Genomic DNA, 8471 nt, shown 5'->3' on the forward strand with positions numbered 1-8471 from the left:
TTTTGGATTCAGCGGAGAGTCTTATATATTTTTATAAGACAATGACTGTTAATGAAACCCATTACGAAATGCATTTAAAAGATTCACTCCGTTTTACGGCTTCATCGGTACATCAGCTTTCTGAAAATTTAGCTGAATGTGAATGTAAAATAAGTTGTAATTGTTTAAGATATGAATTTCTAGTATACTTCTGAAGTATTTTAAAATACTGAACAATTCAAAGAAATAATTAAGAAAGGGATGTATCCCTGTGAATATATTGTTAGCGATGAAAAAAGAAATGGTACAAAATTACCTTCAATAGAGAAGTTTTATTCTAGATGAAAGGGGGAAAATATTTCTTAAGAAGAATATATCAGACCAAAATCTATTTGGAAATTATTTGAATGTAAAACACTATTAAATTACACTGAATAATGGCTAAGAATTGATGTTTTAATTTTATCGGAAGTTGTTAAAATTTTAAGAGAGTGTGTTTAAGCAATTATAAACTAGATTGACTGCATTTCTTCTCAGCAACAGGACTAACATGGGAAGCTTTTCTCAAAAACTCTAAAGCTGAAATTCCATTATTTTATGACGAAGATATGTGTACATTTATTGAAAAAAGAATATCAGGAGGCGTATCTCAATGTATGAAATTGTAGACTGAAGCTCATAATGAATATATGGAAAGCTTTAATAAAACAAAATCTTTAAATTATTAAATTTTTTTGTATGCTAATAATTTATGCTATTTGGCAATGTCACAGAATTTGCCTGACAAAGACTTTACCTTTATCAAAATATCCATCCATCTAAAATAAAACAATACCTCAGTTTACGAACAACAATTAAAAGATTAAATTCTGTCAGAAATGACTAAGGATAATTTAGGAGTTATTTACGAACTTGATTTGGAATAACACAGAAAGATAAAACTCAACAAAAAAGATCAAACAAGAGTGCAGCCAGTAGAGAGAAAAGAGATGACAAACTAAAGCAACACGTCTATTTCGCCTGTATGTTAACTAGGCGTCCTCAAAATAATATTAAAAGAAAAAACACTAAGCTAAAAACAAACAAAAACACCACCAATATAATAAAAACAATTGTCGATACTGATCCACATAGATAAAAGAATCTATTGGAGTTACTTTAATGAGAAAATCAAAGCAACTGCTTTGATTTTGATCTGGTATTTTCGTTGAAGTAACTCTAAGTTTATCTCTGATTTACTTTATTGATTTACTTTACATTTTATTGATTTACTCTGATCTAAGTTTAGATCAGAACTGAACTTTAGCAAGAATTTCCTGGTAGCCAGAAGGACCAAGTGAAAAGTTATCTAGATAAACCTATTTATATTGGATTTGCTGTACTAGAGTTATCTAAGTTAAGGATGTATAAATTTAATTATGAATACATGATACCAAAACATAGCGAAAACATTTACTTATGATATATCGATATTATTTGCTTTATTTATGATACTCAAACTCAGGATTTTTAAGAAGATGTTAAAGCTGACCTCCAAGAAAAATTATATATTTTAGGTTATAAAAAAGATAACTCTTATAAATTCCTTGCAGTCAATAAACCACGAAAAATTTTAGAAACAGAGCTAGTATTAAAATGATCACTAGTGATGAACAAAGACAAAAAATAATTAAAAACATAACCTTAGATTGGAAATGAACTTTTGCGAGATTTCCTCGCAAGCCTGAATGACTAGGTCAAAAGTAATCTAGATAAACCTATTTGTATTGGATTTGCTGTATTAGAGTTATCTAAGTTACGGACTTATGAATTTTGTTATGAATAAATTAAACCAAAATATAGCGAAAACATTCACTTATGATATATAAATACGAATAGCTTTATCCGTGATACTTGAACTGAAGGTTTTCAAGTAGAAATTAAAGCTTATAAGAAAGATAGCCCTTAAAACGTCCTTGCAATCAATAAAAAAGTGATAGGTACGATGAAGGATGAATTATGTGCAATCAGGATTAAATTATAAAGATTTAAATAAAAAGATTTAATGATTATCATGAATGTTTTGGAAGAAAAAACTGACATGGATCTTCTTTTTTGTGAGTAATGATTAAAGTAATATCACTGATGTAAATGACCTAGATCCCAAGGCTCAAAATTTAGTTATCTTTGACAAATTTGTAACACAAAAAGATCAGAAAAAAATTGAAAATTTATTTGTGCGAGGTATAAAATGAAATACACCAATAATCTATAGTTCTCAGAGCTATTTTGATACACCTAAAATTATACGTTTAAATTGCAACTATTTTGCATTTTATAAGTGTTTTAATCCAAAAGAAAGGAAAAGAATCAGACAAAACGATGCATCTGACTAGAAAAAAAGAAAAATTTGTCAAACATTTTAATGTGGCAACAAAGGATCATGGATTTTTACTAAATGATTTGAAAACAAATGATGGATCCTTCAAGTTAAAAAATAACTTTGATACTCACTTAATAAAATTTACTTATACTAAATAATCAAGTCTGGAAGAAAAGGAAGTGAATATTGGAGGTATGCAATTAACAAAAGCAGATTACTCAATGATGATGGTAATTTCAATTTATCATTGAAACGATTAAGTAATCTAGGTGATCCAAAATCAGCTAAAAGATGCTATGAATTTGCAAAATGTGAAAATTATTTTCAACAATTTTAATGGTGAAGTTGTTAACCAACAAATTCTTACAAATCCTTTTTTAAGTAAGATATTAATATATTAACTAAAATTTATCAATCTCCTTACAATAGATTAGACTAGAGACTATTATTAAAAAATACCACAAACGTAAGAGAGAAAGATATTAATACAGGAAATAGAAGAGGTAAAAATTTTGTAAGCTCCGAAAAGGGGCATATAGAAATAATTTTTAACTTTATTGGTATAATCGAAAAGATTTTTACAGTTATTTGAACGTTTAGACACTTCCAAAAATAGTATAATAAACATACTTGAAAAAGATTTTGATGAAGCATTTAACAAGAGAATGAAAATAAGTTGGAAGTAAAAATGAAGCCTATGAAGTTTTACGAAAATCTTTACCTTGGAATTTTATCGATAATAATTCTCTAATAAATGAAAGAGCATACAATTTAATTATCAGAATTTCAAAAAAAAAGTTAAAACCAGTTTTGATTCAAAACAAAAATGTAAACTGCGAGTAACGCAAACAAAAGTGAATGAACGAGAACCTGTTAAACTATTACTTTATAACAGACAAGTGACTGAGATTGAAAATATGAAAATGTAAATAAAGGTTTCAATATTAATCCATTTTTCGAACAACTACTGCAAAATAGTTCAGGATTATTGGTCCTATCGCTTCTTGATAAATTATAAATCAATTAAAAAAGGTGACTTTATTGAATAAATAATTTATTTATCCTATCTTCAAAAAGTAAAAATAAACAAATATTTCAAGAAAAATGAAAATTACCAAATTCGAATAGAAAAAATTATTGTTGGGACAGAACCTGTTGAATTATTGCTTAAAAAAAATTGAACAAATTGAGCGAAAACAAAAGAATAAAGATGTCTATAATTGTATCGCATCATCAGCTAATTTGAAATGGTGCCTTACTTCCATTTTTAATACCATTAGCAGCTACAATAGGTAAAGCTGCTCTTACAAATGGTGCAGTTGCATTAGGTACATATACTGTACCTAAAGAAAATTATTGATAAATTTATTAATTCTTCTAAAACTAAAGGTTGAGGTTTAAAATTACCAGGTACTCACAAAATGGTTGGATCTGGATCAGAAGTTGTTGTTGAAACTCCAAAAAGAGATGGTAAGCCCAGAAAAGTCACTGAAGCTGAAATTCAAGCTGAAATTGAAGCGAGCATTCAAGGAATGCTCGCGTCTAAAAAATGGGGGAAATTAGAAAGAATAAGAACTCAGATGGTACCGTCGAAAATATTGACATATTGAATGAATTAGGTCATATTCCTTATTTTTGATGTGTTTTTTCTCGTGCTAACCTATTGAGTAAAATAAACAAGAAAGAATGTGTTTTATAAAGTATGACTGTATAGGATCCCCTGGGACGCATTGGACTTTTTATTTTCATCATCCCAGGCTTTCATTTGTAGAATTTTATGATTGTTTTGGAATTCAACCTGGATATGGAATAGTCAACTATTTAAAGACATCAAATAAGCAAAATACTATTATTCTACTCAAGTCCAAAATTTCAATAGAGATTTAAGGGAATAGATCCACAAAATATTGTTTAAAGTTTATTTTCACATATAAATGGAAGAAGAACTAGAAAAGAGATTATTTGTTTATCGTAGAAGTTTTAAATATTACGGAAGTGTTAGTCATGCTTTCTTAGTATAGTAATTTACATTTATTACATCATGTTTATCTTCTTTTGCTTTTCTACCTGTTCCTTCTTTAAGTCTTAGGACAGGTCTGATAGAAGTACTTGAAAAATATCTAAGAATAGTAGAAAGAAAGGCCGAGTAATAAATTGCTTATTCGTTCTTTTTAGATCAGGTGAATTGGTTCATAAAGAAATAATTATATGAGAAAATGATTTACCCAAAACGTTACAGTTTCTTTAAGTAAAAAATGTACGAAACAAGAAAAATTAAATGGTTATAAATATTGCGTAAGGCTTGTGGATTTTAAAACATTAATAAAATCCCTCTTACTTTCCAACCGCTCTTCATAATACATATTTCCTCAGTAAAACAATGATATAAAATATAGCTATTAGCCCCCTTGTATTTAAATTAGCCTACAAATAATTTTGTCTCCAGAGCCAAGTAGAAGTTTTTCACAGAAAAAAACATACACTGACGTCAAAGGTTTTAATTAAGCTATTAATATGTCTCATAACTTTGATGGGTTTTGTTAAACTTAATAATGAATTATAAAAATTCAGAATCCTCTTTTTAAAAAATTCGTTTGATATATATATTGAAAAAAATACATCATCCCGATCAAACAAAAACATGATGGGAAAATAGATAAAGGCTACTTTCTTTTCAATGTTCGATTAAAGATGGCACACTTAGCAAGCTTATCTGCAAAAAAAAACATGATGGGTAAGAAGTCTTTTATTTTGCTCCAATTGTACATTGTACAAGAATTAAATATTCATTCCTTCGTGTGCCTTCATAGCTTACTTTTATTGCTCATTATCCTTTACTAAAGATTTTCGTATAACTTCATCTTTTTCAAAGATGCTATTATAGATTTTCCTGCAAAATTCTTGTCCAAGAAAATCAAGCACACAGCAATATAAACTTATTTATTTTTTAACGTTTGATTTTACTTCACCAAACTTACAGAACATATGATCATAATGACACTCTTCCTTATTTATAAGATCACCCTGGAAAAGATTGAATGTGCGTTATCTTGTCATTTCTTAGCTTTCATTAATAGGGTTATATAATCTAAATATACCCTTAATTTGCTATTTTTATCATTAAATCAGCAGCTTTTTCCTAATCAAATTCTTCTATTTCCTCTACTAATATTTGTTTAACTTCTATGTCCAGCTGGATGCATCCATAGTTTTTTTCCGAACTGTTGATTTAACGTTTGATTTCACTTCACCAAAGTTACGGAACATATGATCATAATGACACTCTTCCTTATTTTGAATGTGCGCTATCTTCTCATTTCTTAGCTTTCATTAATAGGGTTAAATAATCTAAATATACCCTTAATTTGCTAGTTTTATCATTAAATCAGCAGCTTTTTCCTAATCACATTCTTCTATTTCCTCTGCTAATGGCTGTTTAACTTCTATGTCCAGCTGGATGCATCCATAGTTTTTTTCCGAATTGTAAATTAGCTTTAATTTTGATAGGTAAACTCTCAGTTACTATTTTCAGTTTTCTCGTCTTTTTTTTTCCAGTTGGTAATTGGGGCAACAACTTTCACTATTTTCATCAGTCGATTCAACTGCTCCATAGCATCGAAATGGTCAGTTGTTATGACGTTTCCAACTTCAAGATCCCACTCAAACATTTATTTATATTTTTCTTTTTCATGATTTTATTGTTCATCTAAATAAGAAAATTTTTTATTAGTTTCTCTAGAATAAAAACTCCACCTTCTTTGACCTCCAAAATCCTGCAGAAGACTTTGGAGGATGTCTGGAACTAGATGTCACGTATAACAAATCGTTGAATAGAAATTCTACCTACTTGACTTCCAAAATCATGAAAAAGAGTTTAGGAGGACCTTTGGATAAGCGCTTTCATAAATAATAGATAAATAATTTCAAGAAATTCATAGGAATATCTAATACTTTAATAGAATAAGTCATGTTATGACTAATATAAATCTTTAAATGTAAAATTACTGTTGAAAAAATAAATAAAATTGATTTCATGAAATTTTAGATGAGTGAATTTTACTAGAAACGCCTTATACGGTTATTTTATAGCACCGTTCTAGCGACATAAGGCTGTATGTTTAAGAAAAACTTCAAAAATATTATTAGATTTGTTGTTCAATTTCTTACCTGTCGAATCTGTTTCGATTCATACTCGAACCGTAAAACCATTCTGAAACAAAATAGAATTAACACAGCATTCTAATTACTTACATTGAAAATTTAATGTAATATTCCTTTCTCTATATGAAGTATCCTTGTGTGACTAGGTGAAATGGAATATACGATTGCAGGAATGAAATTTGTCAAAACAAAATACAGAAATAATCTCGATATTACTTTTGATTTTAAAGGTCAAATAGCTGATCTATTTGGGCAGAAGTGTTTTGATTCTAAAGCAGCTGATCTTGAAAAGAAATTTAAAACATTAGATAAAGGTATGAATTTATAGGTTATGGAAACAAAAATAAAGATAAAATAAATTATTTAAATACTGAGATCAAACTTTCCACTAAATATTGAATTATTTCTTTTTATTGGTAGCAGAAAAAGGGAGCATAGTTAAACCCTTATTTCACAAGACCTGTTTTGATCTAAAAGCTTAGGATGAGGAATTATGAAAATTTCGAGAAAGTTTTAATTTAAAATGGGGTGAAGTTAATCGAAAAGGGGCTAAATTGATCAGGTGATCTAGAACCCATATTCAAATTGCTAATTGCACAAAAATAAAACCAAATTTGATTTCCAAGGACCTATTGTCATGTTGAATGTAAGGATTAAAAATTGTAAAAATGTGCCATAATTGATATTAAATTGATGTGAAATGGACTGAAAATGATGTAAATTGAATGAATGAGTTAGGTGGTCCAAAACCAGCATTTCCTATACCACTGATATATTTGTGTGTGTGTGACAGTAAGTTGCCCTTCGATCACTTTGACTCTTAAAAACAGCACTGTAAATCAGATTATCAATCCGAGGAGCCGCTTCCGAAGTTTATATCACTAAATTTTCTATTAATACTTTATATGGCCCCAAAGCACAACTTAAAACACTTGCCCTGAGGACTCGGGGAATTGTCATCTTCAAAGACATAGTTTCTCGACCTTTCAACTACGTTGAAAAAAATATTAAACTCAAACTGATTAGAAGTATTTGGAGGAAATGATTGGCAAGGAGAGGAATATTGGCATAACAGAGAAGTGACTAACAGAAAACGTATTAGTTTCCTCAATTTTCAATTGAATGAGCTTTTTTAAAGTTCCTAAGACAATGTTTTCTATAAAAACCTTATTTGCCCCAAGGGTATAAATTGCAACCCTTGTCTTGAGGGTTGTAGGGGGTGTCATCTTAAAGTATTTAGGAAATGAAAGACGTGAGGAGAGTAGCACTCGCCCTACCATTACTTGATTCTATTAAACAGGGCACAAACCTTCCAAATTTCTAATCAAATAAAAACTTTAAAAATTGTCTAAAACAAAGCTTTCTAGAAGAAAATTATATGCCAGAAACGCACAACTTAAAATCTTTGCCCAGAGGGCCAAGGGGGGGGGGGTTTACTCCTCAATACATAATTTCTGTACCATTCAACTACGTTAAACAATATGGTTATCTTACAATTTTTATTCAACATATTTGGGGAGATAGTTGGCGTGGGAAGAGGGTTAGTTGAATTCAAGTCACATTCGTATATCACGATGAAAAAAATCAACATGAAACAAGTTTAACAAGGAAAATTTCATGATAACTTAGTATTCTAAGGAACAAATCAACATACAACAATTTTTACGAAGAAAATTTCACATTAAGTTTCAAAAACAATATCAGCACGAAGTAAGTTCAAGAACAAGATCAGTTTCACGAGGAGAAAAATAAGTTTACAAATTTCTTAATCTGGACAAAATCGTTGGATGCTAACGGTTCCCTGAAAAAACAACTTGAAAAAAAAAATCTTGAAACTGACGAAATCCCAAAGAGAAAGCAAATTCTGAAGAAAAAATGTCTTAAAGTATTAGGTAACAACCCACGTTTTATTCCTCTCATTTACGACCAGGGATGCCCTGACTGGTAGACTCTAACAAGTCCTATTACG

Source organism: Artemia franciscana, chromosome 7 (genome assembly GCF_032884065.1).
Source record: "Artemia franciscana chromosome 7, ASM3288406v1, whole genome shotgun sequence".
Lineage (NCBI taxonomy): Eukaryota > Metazoa > Arthropoda > Branchiopoda > Anostraca > Artemiidae > Artemia > Artemia franciscana.